Source organism: Dromiciops gliroides, chromosome 3, assembly GCF_019393635.1.
Source record: "Dromiciops gliroides isolate mDroGli1 chromosome 3, mDroGli1.pri, whole genome shotgun sequence".
In the NCBI taxonomy this organism is placed as follows: domain Eukaryota; kingdom Metazoa; phylum Chordata; class Mammalia; order Microbiotheria; family Microbiotheriidae; genus Dromiciops; species Dromiciops gliroides.
This window is the reverse complement of record NC_057863.1, coordinates 311,329,827-311,346,338: the sequence shown is the minus strand read 5'-3', so window position 1 is coordinate 311,346,338 and position 16,512 is coordinate 311,329,827.

The following is a 16,512-nucleotide window of genomic DNA, read 5'->3' as shown; positions in this document are numbered from 1 at the left end:
TTATCTGCCTTGCTTCTATTTGTGGCAATTAAAAAAAAAATCTTGGTTTTTACGTAATGAAAATTGTCCATTTTATCTCCTGTGAACCTCTTGATCCCTTGTTTGTTCATGAACCCTTGCTCACTCATTGATCTGAAAGCTGATTTCTTCCTTGGTGCTCAAATTAGTTTGTGATGTGAACTTTTATGTTTGTCATGTATCAATTTGGATCTTATCTTGGTATATTGTATGAAGTGTTGTTCTGAACTTAATTCCTTCCAGATTGCTTCCCAGTTTTCCCAGAATTCTGTTGTCAAATAGTGAGTCCTTACCACAATAGCTGAGGTCTTAAGGTTTATCAAAACTGTGCTGTGGTGTTAATTTGCTTTAGCATGTTGCATACATAATTTGTTTGATTGATTGATGTATCTATTTTTTAACTAGTACCAAATAATTTTGATGAACACTGGTTCATAATTTCAAAATATATGACTGCAAGTACTTCCTTCCCATTTTTTTCCAGTTTTCCTCAAGATTCTCAACTGGTTTTCCCTAAAGATGAATTCTGTTATTATTTCCTCTATATTAATTCTTTGGTAATTTCTTCAGCATAGCACTGAATAAAGTTCTGGTGGTCTTTATGTAGTCCTGAACTGGTTAGAGAAATTTACAACTGTTTCTCTTTACCATTATTCCTTCTAGTAAATTTGTCTAACTATGGTGGTATTGTAGGGATTTTTTTTTTGAGGGGGAGAGAGTGGGATGGGAATCTGGACTCCTCTGAACCATAATGCATTTTAACAATCTCCAACAAATCCCATCAGCAAGTTCTTGAACCTAGCTTAATAAGCACAAATTTTTGTATGCATTTGTTTGCATTAATAAGGTATTTGAAGTTTACAAAGAAGTTTCCTGGCATAGGACTTAGAGAAAATACCAAATAAGATGTCAAACTCCATATAGTCAAATCCCAGCTTTATCACCTAACACAACTGTGATATGAACAAGTTAATCCATTTTTCTTAACCTCAGTTTCCCTATCTATATAATGAGAATGATGATACACTATTTAGGTCATTTATTTGTTACAAATATTAATAAGATAATGATTATAAAATTGCTTTGCAAACAATATAAATGCAATCAAATATAAAGACAGAATTTTATATAAAGTTTAATGTTCATTTCCATTCAGGTCTTTTATATTCAGCATATCTATTCTCTAAATATTAAATACATATATTACTATTAAATTTATCACCCTGCTATCTTTACTGCTTATAGCAATACAATAGAATACTTCAGTTTTAAATTGAATTTTATTTTCAAATTTTGTTGTATTTTCCTAACTAAATTATAAACATTTCAAGGAAGGAAATGCGATCTACATTTTTGGTTTGTTTTTATCCCACAATCTTACTTGGCTGTGTGTACCATGCATAAAGTAGGTGTTCAATAAATTTAACAGGGGAAGGAAGGAAGGAAGATCAAAGAAGTGAGGAAGGGAAATAAAGAATATGTAATTCAATAATTAAAAACAATGTTTCTTAAACATATCATAAAATTTACAGAATTTAACATCATCTTAGAAACTGTCAAGCCCTATAGACTATATATGTCAATACATCAAAGTTCCATGATTTCATCAGCATGAGTGTTCCTCCACTGAAATACATCGTAAACCACGTGTCATTTAACACATTGTCCTAGAGAACTCCGAGGCTCAGGGGATTAAATTATTTGCCCAAGGTCACAAAGCTAGTTAGAGTCAGGGATGGAATTTGAAACCAGGTCTTTCTGACTCAGAGTCCAGCACTATATCCAGTATACCACATTGCTCAATACATGTTTTAACAATTTAGTAACTTCACATGTGTACCATGTCTTAGAAAGGAGATTATTTGCTACCTGGTGAGAACTATAGACATATCTACAGTATCTAGATAGCTTTAAACTTTGGTGGTAGACTTATTGAGATGTGAAATTAATAACATATAAATTAAAGGAGATTTTTTCTTATGTTTTATGATACTGTTCTCTCCCTGACACTTTTATAAGCTATAGAAAAAACATATGTATAAAATGAGAAACGTGCTTTTCTAGTAGTCCATTCAGCTAACCTTTATAAAACTTATATTTATAAAACCATATTTCTGTCTATCCCATATTCCTGACTCCAGTCATATAAAGGCAGACTAGAAATTTATGGACAAGAGGGATTGTACTGAGGCTTATTAAGCTCATTTTCAAAGGGCTTCTTTCTGGCTCTCAGTTTCAGTAAAGAGCTATAATTACAGGTTAAGTATAACACTTCATGACCACAGAACATTGCTATATTGATCTCCTAAACCATTAAATATGGAAGTTCAAATCCATGTACAAAGATAATACATTAAAAATCCTGATAATTTAGGATTGTGAAATCAAGCATAGAAGATATAAGGAAAGAAGACATTGGTCTTCTAAATGCTTTCCTGAGAAGGAAGGTACAACATGGCTAATATACTTGATAATGCAGTCTTCTATCTTTATTTCTGGAGAGTAATGACACAAACAGGCACACATATTCTGCTTTTATGGTTCTCTCCCTCCCTCCCTCTCTTTCTTCCTCCCTCCCTTTCTCCTCTTCCATTTATCCTCTCCCTCATCTTCCCTCTCTCCCCCTTCCTTTTCTTTCCTTACATTCATCCTTCCTTCTTTCTTACTTCCTGACTCCCTCTTTCCTCATCCCTTCCTTTCTTCCTTCTTCCCTGATGCCTTCCTCCTGCCCTCCTTCTTCCCTCCTTCCCTTTTCCTTCCTTACATCCTTACTTCCTTCTTTCCTTTCTGCCTTCCTTCCTTTTTCCTTCATCCCTTTCTTTCTTCCTTCTTCCCTGCCTCTCCTCTTTCCCTCCCATCTTCCCTCCCTCCATTCCTTCCTTTGACAAATCCTTATCCTTGAGTATTATGAAAATTTAAAAGAAAACTAATTTATATTCTATGATTCTCATCAAAATGCTATTCTATAATTCAGGGGGAAAATCCTGGCCTTTCATCTAATTGATTTTAGTTTTTGGATCAAACCCAGGGTCATAATTAGTCAGTGTAACTGGAACTTTGTCCTAGAGTGCCAAAATGTAAAGGTTCAATGATCGAATCTCTGCTCTTTAAGCCACATAGACATAATTGGGTTTAGCATAGATTGTTCAGATGAGAAATTACAAGATTCCTCTTTCCCCTTCTTAATCATTAACTGTATAGTTGGTGAACTCTTCCCTGGCTTTATTCCCTTTTTAGGTGTCCCAGAGTCTTTTCTCTACTCTGACCCCTGCCAACTAAACCAAAATTGCATTATTATGGCACTAGCCCCAAGTGTATAAATTTGTTGTTTTAATTCTTGTAAAGATATTGGAAGGGTAGGGTAAATTAAAGAGAAATATCATGAAAATATGTGGTCATTGTTGGATGGAACTGAAGTGCAAGAGAGCTAACCCTAAGCAAAACTCAATGAGGCAAATGAACTTCCCCTTCTATATCCTGAGATCCCTCTTCTGTCAATCATCTTCATGCTTCTTCTATCCTCTTCCACATTACAACCTGCTCTTACAGAAGAATTTGTTAAATTCAATCCAGTGCCCACTTTTATAAGAACAGTTGGGCTAAGTCCTGAAGGTGGAGGTCAAAGATACAGAATTTAAATCAGCCATAATTCCTCCCCTTGGAGTGTATAGTCTTCTAACACAATTTAGATATATAATATTTCTTAAGTGTCTTGTATTAGGGGATGCAAAGGTATATAAAACTTTGTCTATGAACTAAAGGATCTCACACACTAGTATCAGAGATAAGATATATGTGCAAATATTATATCACAACATACCATAATTGTACAGGAGAGTAACAAAGGGGAGAATGATACGACTTCCAGACAGGAGTAACAAAGCCTCATGGAAGACATGCCATTGAAACCTCAATGATTATTAAGACTAAATATGCTATCATTTATGGAGGTCATTCACATTTTAATAGGAGACATGGAATAATGAAGTTCTAAGTGTAGAATTTCAGATAGCAGTGAGTTAATAGGTAAAACAGGTATTTTGTTAGACCAAGAAGTCTTTCAATATTGTTCAGATATACCACATAGCTACTTGCCTAGTCAATTTACTAATAAAATTGGCCCTGGAGTACAAGGAAATGAAAAATGTGTATTGATTTGCAGTTTCCACCAATATTATTGCTTTCTCAGGTATACCTCATTTATGATAATCCTAAAGTTAGAAAAGGTCTCAGAAGTTATCTACTCCATCTTCATCCCCTCAAAATAAAGCATAGAACTCTGACGCAGCATCCTATAAATGACTGTCCACTATATTTTTGAATACCCTGATCATAATTCTTAGGAAGTAGTTGTTTATACTCTTATGAAATTTGATTTCCCACAATTTAATACATAGTCTCCTCTTCTGGAAATGCAATAAATAAATCTAACCCATTTTCCATATGCCAATTTTAGAAGCCTTTTTTCCTCCAGATTGAATATCTCTATTGACTGAAGAAATCCTCATATTTGATGGATTATACCCCCTTCACCATCTTTGTCATTCTTACACTGTATGTGATCTAACTTTTCAATAGTTTTGAAAATTTGCATAAAGTATTGGAAGACATATCAAATTATATAAACAGAAGTCTACATGAATGGGAAAGAAGGAAGAAAGAAAGCAAGAAAGCAAGCAATAAAGAAAGACAGATACATACATACATACATACATACATACATACATGCACACACATACACAGGTATGTAGTACATTGGATAGAGTTCTGGCCCTGAAGTCAAGATGACTCAACTTTAGAAGTTCAAATCTGGCTTCAGACACTAGATATGTGGCCCTGGGCAACTCACTCAACCCTGTTTGTCTCAATTTCTAATCTCCAAATAAGATGGAAAAGGAAATGGCAAACCATTCCAGTATTTTTGCCAAGAAAACCCTAATGGGGTCATGAAGAGTTGGATATGACTACTGAAATGACTAAAAATATTATACACAAATATATTTGTATATATGTATACATATATGTGTATACATATATAAATACATGCATATTAAATGTAAATGTTAAAATGTAATGATTAATTTTGGTCTTAAAGAAGGTATATATAAAAAGTAGGGGTGGCTAGGTGGCACAGTGGATAAAGCACCAGCCCTGGATTCAGGAGGACCTGAGATCAAATCCAGCTTAAGACATTTGACACTTACTAGCTGTATGACCCTGGGCAAGTCACTTAACTTGCCCCACAAAAAACAAACAAAAAAAGAAATTAGTTTAGGGGCAGCTAGATGGTGCAGTGGTTAAAGCACTGGTCCTGGATTCAGGAGTACCTGAGTTCAAATCCAGCTTCAGACACTTGACACTTACTAGCTGTGTGACCCTGGGCAAGTCACTTAACCCCCACTGACTGCAAAAAAAAAAAAAGGTTATTCCTTTTTTTGGTTGAGCTAGGAGGGTATGTGTGGAGAACTGTGGAATAATGCATATTATGTTAGATTGGTGCAATGTGATGGTCAGTCTTAATGAACTTGTTTTTTTTAACTTTTTCTTGTTATTTTTCATTTAAAGGAAGAGACTCTGGAAGACAAAGTAGGGAAAGATTTATAAGGAAATGAGGGTGATGTGGAAAGATAAAAATATCAGTACTACTTTATTGGGAAAATGCTATAAAATATTGTGGCAAGAATTGAATAACCCAGTTGTGATTTGTCCAAAACCATAACTAGGTTCGGGTGACTAGTCTTTTCCCAAGGCCTCAAAATTTAGAGGAATTATAAAGAAATTTAGCACATGCTTCTTTAACAATTAGAAACTAAATAACACTTAATTAGCCCAGATCATTAGTTAAAATAGAAAGCTATTATGTGGCAGACTTTCTGCTTCCATTGGTTATACCTCAACAAATTTTCTTCCTATTTAACCGCTCCCTGTTCTTTAACCACTCAAACACTGCCAGGGAACTTGGTCCCAAGGTGAACTTCATTTTCACACTTAATTCATGACTCACATTTAGTCTGTCCCTACTCAATTTATTGACTTAAGCACATGTTTCATGCTCTTGGACCTGGGTAGCAATATTTCTAATTATGGCCCAGTGTAGAGTATGATTTCCCATATTCTGGACTATATACGTATATGTTTGAAGGGACATACATTTTATGTATAAATATATGCATATTTTCTTACATGTGTGTATGTACATTAATATATATATTTTTTTATCTTTTGGTTTAACATTAACTACATTTCTGGTTCATGATGTCTAGTAGTCTCTTACATAGATAGAAATTTTTTTCCAGTCACATTCTTCCCTTCTTATCATAGTTATCTTAATGTTTTTCATTAAAAAATTTTCAATTTGTTTTAATAGAAATATCAGTTTTCTATTTGCAACTTCTTATATCCTTTATTTCTTTTATAATTCACTCTTTATCCTTAACTGTGAAAACTGTCTGAGATAGTTCTCTTTTAATCATTTTATAGTTTGATCCTTAATAGTCAGGATCATACCTCCATTTTAAGTTTATTGTGGTATATAATATAAATTAGTGGTCTGAAACTAATTTCTGCTATATTTTTGTCCGTATTTTCTCAATAATTCTTGTCAAATTGCAAGTATTTTTTATCAGTTTTATACACACACACACATGCACCCAAATATATATATATATTTGGTTTTATCAAAGACTGGGTTATTGGGTTTGTTTTTTTTCTTATTTTTCCTTAAATAGTTTGTTTATATTTTTAAGCCAGTACAAAAGAGTTTTTATGATTACTCTAATTATATATAAGTTCAGGCTACTTATATTGGAAAAGCAATTATTCTGTTATTCATACTTTTGGGTTGATAACTTTAGCTCTGCTCTGTTGTTTTCTTAATAGACGTCTGGAAAAAGATACCCTACTCCCCCTAACTTTCTGCAGTCAAAAACGTTTGCACTTGCCAAGTTGAATTCTAATGTCAAAAGACAATAATTTAATAGTGTATTATGGACCTCTACCTTGGTTCATATGTTACCATCCAATTAAACTGTAAATCTCTGTTCTGGCCACCCAAGAGGTAAAACCATGTCCTGGCATTTAAATCCATCCTCCTTGGCATAAATGGTTTTCGACTGGAAGGCTTTAATTATGAAGAGGTAATTTTCACCAGCCCAAATGGAGAAATGAAACTATATTCTTCTTCCCTCATAATTCATGAGAGTGATTTGAGCATTAAAACTCCTAAGAAATTATGTAGATCATCCCTATTGGGCCTCTTCTTTCTTGTTACAAATCCACAATGCTAAAATAAAATGCCACAATTCAATAAAAAATAATAGAAATATTTTCAGCCAGTTTTCTGGACCATTTCCAATCACTGGCTGTCATTTCTTTATCTCATTTGGTGATATCTGTGGCATTGGCAAGTATTTTTGTTTGTTTCTTTGTTTTAGTGAGGCAATTGGGATTAAGTGACTTGCCCAGTGTCACACAGCTAGTAAGTGTTAAGTGTTTGAGGCTATATTTGAACTCAGGTCCTCCTGACTCCAGGGCCGGTGCTTTAATCCACTGCGCCACCTAGCTGCCCCAAGCATTAGCAAGTATTAAAAATAATCATATTACTCTTATATGTCTGCATGTCATGTGTACTGAACATAGAAAATGAAGAATGTAAAACTAACATCCTTTATGTTGTCAAATGAGGACTATTTGTATTTTCCACTTATTCTCTTAATTTTGTTAAACAAAAAAAATTTGTAGATGAACTCAAATATTTGAAGCTTAACTGAGGTTTTCATTCATCCAGTAGATTCCAATAGAAAATTAATTTCCAACTATAAAATCGATAAATTTTAATTCTGTAAGGACCAAGAAAACCACATTAAACCTAAAATGAAATTATTTTTATCATTTAAGAAAATCACTTTGGCATTTGATATCAAGCCCCATTGCATACTTTGAAATAATGACTCAAAAGACAAAGTTGTTATTGTCTTATAAGAAGAGGCAGTGAAGACTAATGTTATTATGTTTGTACTAAGCTATGACTTGGGGAACTTGGATACTAGTGAAATTATGCTAGTGGAATGATGCTCACCAATAGTTCATCATGTAAAGTCAAGATATTTTTGCTTTATTAACACAATCTGCATGTCAGTTTTTGTTTTCAGAATTTATACAACAGTTCTCATCAGTTATCCCTTAAGAATTTTCAGTTAAGTTTTATATTAGCACTGTAAAATGAGCTCCCCACCCATTCACTTTCAAAGATAAGCTATTAGTATACAGAGAAGTTAATTGATTTGTCCAAGGTCACTCAGCAATTGAGTGTCAGGGCAGGAGCAGATTTTCCAGAACTTGAATTTCACAGAATCTCAGAGTTCGAAAAGATCTTAGTTGTCATGTAGTTCAATCAGTACTGAAAAGCAAATTCCCTCTGCAATATTTTCCAAAAGTGTTCAGACTTTGGTTGATGACCATCCAGGTTTTCATTGACTGTCCCCCATGCCTGAAAATTTCTCCCTCCTGATATCCACTTCCTGGATTTCCTAGATTCCTTCAAGTCTTAGCTAAAGTCCTATGCTCAACAAAAATATTATCCTGACTCATATGAACTGATGTATATTGAAATGAGCAGAACTGGGAGGACATTGTGCACAGTGACAGCAGTATTATTCTATGAGCAATTGTGAATGACTTAACTGTTCTCAGCAATACAATGATCTAAGACAATCCCAGGGGACTAATGATGAAGCATACTATCCACTCCCATAAAAAGAACTGAAATTGATTGAACACAGACAAGAAAAAGAGCACTTGTGGATTGTACATATATAACCCATTTCAGATTGGCTGCTGTCTTGTGGAGGGGGGAAAAAGGATGGAAGGAGAAGAATTTGGAACTCTAAATCTTATGAAAATGAATCCTGAAAACTACCTTTACATGTAATTGGAAAAATAAAATAAATATCTGTTGCCAAAAAAAGAATATCATTCCATTCCTCCTTAATATAGTGTCTTTCCTCTGAGGTTATCTCCAATTTAGTATTATTTATACAACATAATTATTCACATATTGCTTACACAAATTAAGCTGTGAACTTCTTGAAAGCAGAGACTTGCTTCTGTCTTTCTTTCTATTCCCAGTGCTTAGCACAGTGCCTGGCACATGGTAGATGGTCAATAAACACTTAGTCACTTGACTTGATCTGACTCTAGTGAGGGGAACCTCACTCCTTGCTGAATCAACCTAGTCTAATTTTTTTTGTTTGTTTTGTGGGGCAATGAAGGTTAAGTGATGTGCCCAGGGTCACATAGCCAGTAAATGTCAAGTGTCTGAGGCCAGATTTGAACTCAGATCCTCCTGAATCTAGGGCTGGTGCTTTATCCACTGTGCCACTATCTTCCCTCCAACCTACTCTGCTTTTTAAAACTACTCGCTAACAAGGGTTTCCTTATATTGAACCTAAATCTGGCTCAATGTATGTTAATTAATGTCTAATCATTGCTCCAGTTCTGTCATCTGTTGACAAGTGGAGCATTTTGCATCCTTCCTTTACCTGAAAACCCTTCAAAGACTTAAAGAAAATGAACATGCCCCCATTAAGTCTTCTCTTCTCCAAGGGAAAGGCCCCTAGTTCCTTTAATCAATTCTCACATGACATATTCTTAAGGTTTTTCACACTCATGATATCCTTTTTCTGGACTCTCTCCAACTTATTCATGTCCTCACTTAAACCTTGGTTTAAAGAACTGAATTTCTATTTGACTTTTATTTCCTGAAATCATTATCTAATAAATGATGCCTATTTGAATGACCATGTCCCCTATTTCAAGAACATATCCAACACATGAGTTTTAACCCCCATAGGTGTTCTCTAATTCATCCATTTGCTTACTGAGAAAGACTACCTCAAGGAATAATGGGGAAATTAATGAGTTTGACTCTTATTTGTCTTGGTTTACATTTTTTAACAAAGTAAATATTAGGGACATTTCTATTTTTATTTTAGTAATATCACCCCTTCTGACATGTTTTGACTTGCACCATCCTGACCCCAGACAAACAACCACCTAAGCAACTTTTTAATCAATCAATCAATAAAAATTCATTGAGGACCTACTATTGATTGCACAGAGTTCACCAATTTTAAAATAACAGAATGAATTTTCTTACCTGGGAACTCTTTATATCAATGATATTATAGATTGGATGCCCATCCCTATTTTTACCACTATTCCTGATCCTCTCCTGCTCCTTAATCTTCTCTCTCTCCCTATTGTTATCTTTGTCCCTATTATCTCTCTAAGATTTCATGTTTACAATTGCTGTCATAATTTAAAGGAATAGAAGTTAACTGAATATGAGTTTGAAGGAGTTAGTTAAGCTGACTAATATAGAAATAAAAGTCAGTGGCATTGCCCCACTGAGTGTTCACTTTTGCCTAGTCGCTCTGCCAAAGAGAAATGCTGGAGGCTATCACTTTCTCTTTAAGGTAGATTATACTGAACTTCTCATTTCTGGACAGGAATAATTTCTTAAACATAGAACTTAGGAGAGAATATTCATAAGCTTCTGAAGCAAAGACAAAAATCTGGGACTGTGCCCAGAAAACGGGATATAAATGAAGTTCTCCAAAGATATAAATGTAAGCAGTTTTGAATCAATCAGGCATTTTATAACAAAGCCCAACTATTGCTCTAAAATCCAAGGTGATTTTCTGCTTTATAAATCTGAGTCCTTAGTGATAGACAAGGCCAGATTGAGGAAGGAACTAAAGGCATTTTAATAGTAAACTGAACTTTCTTTGAAAGAGAAGGACTGTTAGAGGTTTGTATAGGAGTCTCATATCTACTCTAAAATACAGGTGTAATTATATTATGTTAATATCTTGTATTTACACAGAGTTGATTAAAATATTTCCTAATACTTTCAAGAATTATTAAAATAAAAACATGATTACTGCCACACAAGTACATTGATAATGCAAGATTATAGATTTTAATAAAAGATGACTATTTTTAATAGCAGATAGATTTAATTTTGCATGTAGTGTCTGTGTTGTTTTATCATCATCATCATTGATTTTGTTACTATTACTGTTATACATTTGTAGCAAATCTCTCTTTAGGAGAAAAACAATGTCACTTTGGTGCTGGACTAGCTCAACTCAACTAATCTTTATTAAGCCTCTATAAAATGCAGGCATAACATAGAGAAAAAAGGACTAACTTTGGGGCAGCTAGGTGGCACAGTGGATAGAGCACCAGCCCCGGATTCAGGAGGACCTGAGTTCAAATCTGCCATCAGACACTTAAAAATTACTAGCTATGTGACCCTAGGCAAGTCACTTAATCCCAAGCCAATTGCCTCACCAAAAAAGAAAGAAAGAAAGAAAGAAAGAAAGAAAGAAAGAAAGAAAGAAAGAAAGAAAGAAAGAAAGAAAGAAAGAAAGAAAGAAAGAAAGAAAGAAAAAGGACTAACTTTGTGGTATAAAAAAATCTGGTTTCAAGTCCTGCAACTAATCTACACTGTATGGCTATGAGTAAGGCAGAATGTGCCCAGGAAATCTTAATAGTATACATTATGGCTAAACTGTCTGTCTTCATCAATAGGAGTTTCCACACTAGGATTTTCCCTCCTACACTTCCTCCATCTTTGAAATCAGAGATGTGGACAGATGACAAAGTTAGAAAAAAGTTGTAAAACTTATGAAGATAAAGATAGCAAACAAAACAGGCACTATTTACCCTCAAGAATTTTCCACTTTACTATTACCATGTAGAAAGATAATTTTATGAAGTAAAAAAATTTGATTCTCACATTTTCTTTTATTTTTTTTTTCTCTTCAGGAGGGGGCTGCAGTGTGAAATTTTTAAAAAGTCATTTGGTGGTGGGGCTTTATGAAAAATCTATAGTCTCATAGGAGATATAATCAAATAAGATGAGTTTCATTTTGGGTAACTCATTCCATTTGAGAGGGAATAAGCCACATATTTATCTTGGGTGATAGATATGGTTCTAGAAAGTTGTTTGTGGGACTGAGAGGTTACCCTAAGTCATTTCCTAAGTGATTTCCCCTAAATCACAAAGCCATTGTGTCACTAAGCCCCAACTTGAATCCAAATCTTTCTGACTCTAAGGTCCACATTCTGTTTACTATGTGAAGTTGGCTTCTCCTTCTCCTCAGGGATTTTTTTTCTCTTAAACATTTTTAATAATGACTTGGTTTGAGGAATAAAACACATAATTATAAAATTTCTATATGATATGAAGCCAAATGGTTAAACTAATATCTGGCATAACAGAAAGGAGATACAAAGAGTTCTCTACAAATCAGAACAATAATATTTGTGTATAGCTGTCTATATCTGTGTTGATCAATTGTTTTTCATGTATACCTCTTCATTATCCCATTTGTTGTTTCTTAGCAAAACTATTGAAGTGACTTGCCATTTCCTTCTTAATCTCATTTTAAAGATGAGGAAAATCAGGCAAATAGAGATAAGTGACTTTCCCAGGGTCACACAGCTAGCAAGTGTCTGAGGCCAGATTTGAACTTAGGAAGATGGGTCTTGCTAACTCCAGGCACAGCATTCTATTTATTGTGCCACCTAGCTGCCAATATATATATATATATATATATATACACACATATATATATATATACATATATACATATATATATATATATATACATACATACATACACATATGATATTGTTCCCTCAGATTAGGTAGAGAGATGTTACACAGATTGATATTTCATTTTAATAACTTCATTGGCACACAGGATCATCAACATAGAGATAGAAGGGACCTTAAAAGTCATCAAGTCTGACATCCTCATTTTATAAGTGAGGAAACTGAGATCCAAAGAGTTTAAGGTGGTGCAGTGGCTGGATAGGTAGACTTGGAGTCAGGAAGACATGAGTTCAAATTTAGCCTTGGATACTTACTAACTGTATGTCTCTGGAAAGTGTCTTAATCTCTGGCTGCCTTAGTTTCCTCATCTATAAATTGTTGATCATAACAGCAACTGCATCCCATGGTTATTGTGAAGACAATGTTAAAATATTTATAAAATACTTTGCAAACATTGATCCACTATATAAATGTTAGCTATTCAGAAGGGATTTGCCTAGGGTAACACAGTTATAAGTGTCCTATGCTGAGTTTTGAACCTAAGTCTTCCCAACTCCAAGTCTAGTATTCTATCGACTATATTGTGTGGCCTCTTAGATGAAGTTTAACAAATAACAATTATAAAGTACTACATTTATATTCTCTAAAATTCAACTATATGAACACAGGATGTGTGTGACTTAGCTAAATTATATGAAAAACACTTATGCATTTTTATGACTCAACAGTGTGACATGACAACCAAAAAAAGTGAATTTTATTTTAGGCTAACTTAATATAAGCATATTGTCAAGAATGAAAGAAGCAAGTGTTGTTATATTCTGCCCTAGCTAGACATTATCTCTATGTAGTATTGTGTTCAGAGCAGAACCCCACCTAGACTTTGCCAAAAATGTAGATGCCCCTTCCCCCACCCCCTCCCCAGGCAAGACCTGTGAGGAAGACAAGGGAAACTGAGAAAATGTCATTCAAGAATCCTTTGGAGAAAATAGGTATATTTGGCTTAAGTAAAAGACTGAACAGTTTTGATAAATATCTTCAAATAGTTGAAGGATGATTATGTGAAAGAGAAATGAGATTTGGCTCCAGAGAACAGGGATTTCAGAAAGACTATTCTGATTTAATTGAGATAGCCTATTACAATTGCTGATAATTTGACCTCATATTTCCTATTGAACCTAATATTCCTTCTGAGTTATAATAGAACTGAAATGTGGAATGAGCTTCAAGTCATAGCTCCTAAAGAATTATTAGACCAATAGAGAAAACTGTAAATGAACATGTTTTGGGAGGCCTTTCACGATAGAACTCCAACAAATATACAAAATAAAATCAACTTTTGCTCTTCATCTTCCTCTAGTGGAAGGAATAAGATGCAAGATAGTCTTATAATAGTTGAGTTGATAGCATCAGTACTGCCTCCCCTAAAATAAGGCAATGAAAAATAACTTTCATTTTCTCTGCTAGGTTTCATAGAATCTATTAAGTTGGGTAATTGTTCTTCTCACGCAGTATTTTTGGGCTGTCAGAATCATCCCACATCCCATTATATATATCTGAATTATGATGATTTTTTGGGGGGGTCATAAACAAGATTCCAACATATTTGTCCTTCTGAGGAAAAAGAAATCCCTGGTAACAGAAGGTATTTATTATGGAGGCCTCAAAATTTTGAGCTGGGAATAACACTGAACTTCAATATTTAGGGTTGATATTGATTTTGACAAGCCTTTTTGTCAGTGGTGGTTTGTGTAATATTCAGCCTGTGACATGTTGGGTATAGAATTCGGAGTTTGTTTGAAAAGCTAAAAGCTAAAGTCCATGTGACTCTAATGAATGGAAACATTTTGTTTAGTTCTCATGAAATACTCAAATTCCATTTTTGCTGCTTTCAGAATTATGAGGCTGGGGTCATTATTTAAGGAGTCTAGCACTTTGAAAGATGAAGCATCTAATTTTATGGCTTAAAGTGGTCCTATGTGGGGTGTGGTAGGGGCAGAGAGTAGAAGGACAGATAATTGTTTTGCCATTAGCTGAATCCTGCCAAAGGAAAATAGATTTTTCTCTTTGAAAGGCTCTCATGCTTGTGTACCCTTTTACCTCATGACTGAAACAAAGATTATATTTTTTTTCTCTGAAAGTATACAAAATATTTACTTCTCATGGAAATAAGGATCAAAATGCTTGATAGTCTTATTATGGGGGGAATGAGAAGCTGATATCATTAAGTACATGATCTGGAGCAGAGTTTCTTAACCTGGAAAAATTTCAGGGAATTTGTAGACTTGGAGGGGTACAAATATTTGTTATTTTCACTACATGAAACTTGGCATCATCTTCATTTATTTAAAAACATGATTCTTGGAGGCAGATAGGTGGCACAATAGATAAAGCACTGGCCCTGGATTCAGGAGGACTTGAGTTCAAATCCGGCCTAAGTGACCCTGGGCAAGTTACCTTTCATTGCCCTGCCAAAAACAAACAAAAAACAAAACATGATTCTTCATAGCATCACTTGCCTACAAGTAGGGTCTGAGACAGACATGATCTACAATGACATGCTATTGGATTCAAGGTATATTTCCATCATTATATGCTTATCAGTTATGGATATATAAAACTCAAGTTCTTCTGCTTCATTGCCACTGATACCTTCTTTTACTCTTTCAATTAGTTTCTAGTTTTAGTTCTGATAAATCAAAGAAACATCTTTTTTTGTGCCTAGCACTGTACTAGGAAGTGTGATTTTTCAGTTTCTGTTCTTAAAAGCGCAGAGTCTTATTGAAGAGACAAGGCCTACACATGTGATAGTTGGAGAATAATTTGGTTAAAGATGGGCCTATGATTTTAATTTCTGAGGAAAATACTTTAACAATGGAAATTTTTCACTTTTCTACAATCTCAAGCCTTAGAGAGTTGCCTACAGCACTAAGAGATTAAGTGATTTCCCAGGTTCACAGAGACAGTATATTATGTGTCATAGGCAGGATTTTAAAAACAGGTCTTTGATTCCAACTCTCTGTCATCTCTGTTATCATGCTGTCTCTCATTTTGATACTTAATCATAAATTATTTTATGTTGTTCTAGAGAACAACTTAAATTATACTTAGGTAATTTGGTCTAAACTAGGGTAGTATAGGGAGAAATTATAATTATGCTTGTTGTCATTCATGCTCAAAGAGGACCAAGATGATATCACTATGTAAGGGTCTAGGTACAGTATATCTGAATGCAGCTGATCAGACCAATATGGGCTCTACTGCACGTCAGACATAAATAATACACACAAACATTTGGAGTGGAGATATCTCTAAATTTGTGCATCTCATGTTTTCTCTTAAGATAGTGTAATTCTGCTTTGCTCTTAGAATATAGAGTGCCTTCCCATGTCTCAATAAATTCCATAGTTCTTCATAGAGATCTCAAGAGTGTCTTTATATCACTTCTAATCTCCATATGAGCATTTGCCTTATGTGAGTTCTTTGTTAAAATAATCTTTTAGGCAAACATACATTTGACATTTAAATAATGTGGTCGGCCCATTGGAGTTGGACTCTCTGTGGTAGAGTGTGAATGCTTGGCAGTTCAACTTGAGAAAAGCCCTCAATGTCCACTACTTTTTCTTGCCAAGTGATCTTCAGAATCTTCCTAAGACAATTCAAATGGAAGTGATTCAGTTTCCTACCATGGCACTGGTATACTGGTCAGGTTTCACAAGTCATACAACAATGAGGTAAGCACAATGGCTCAGCAGATCTTCAGTTTGATAAGTAGTCTAATACCTCTTTTCTCCCACACTTTCCCTCAGGAGCCTCCCAAATACTGAGCTCATTCTAAAAATGCATGTGTCAACCTCATCATCTATGTC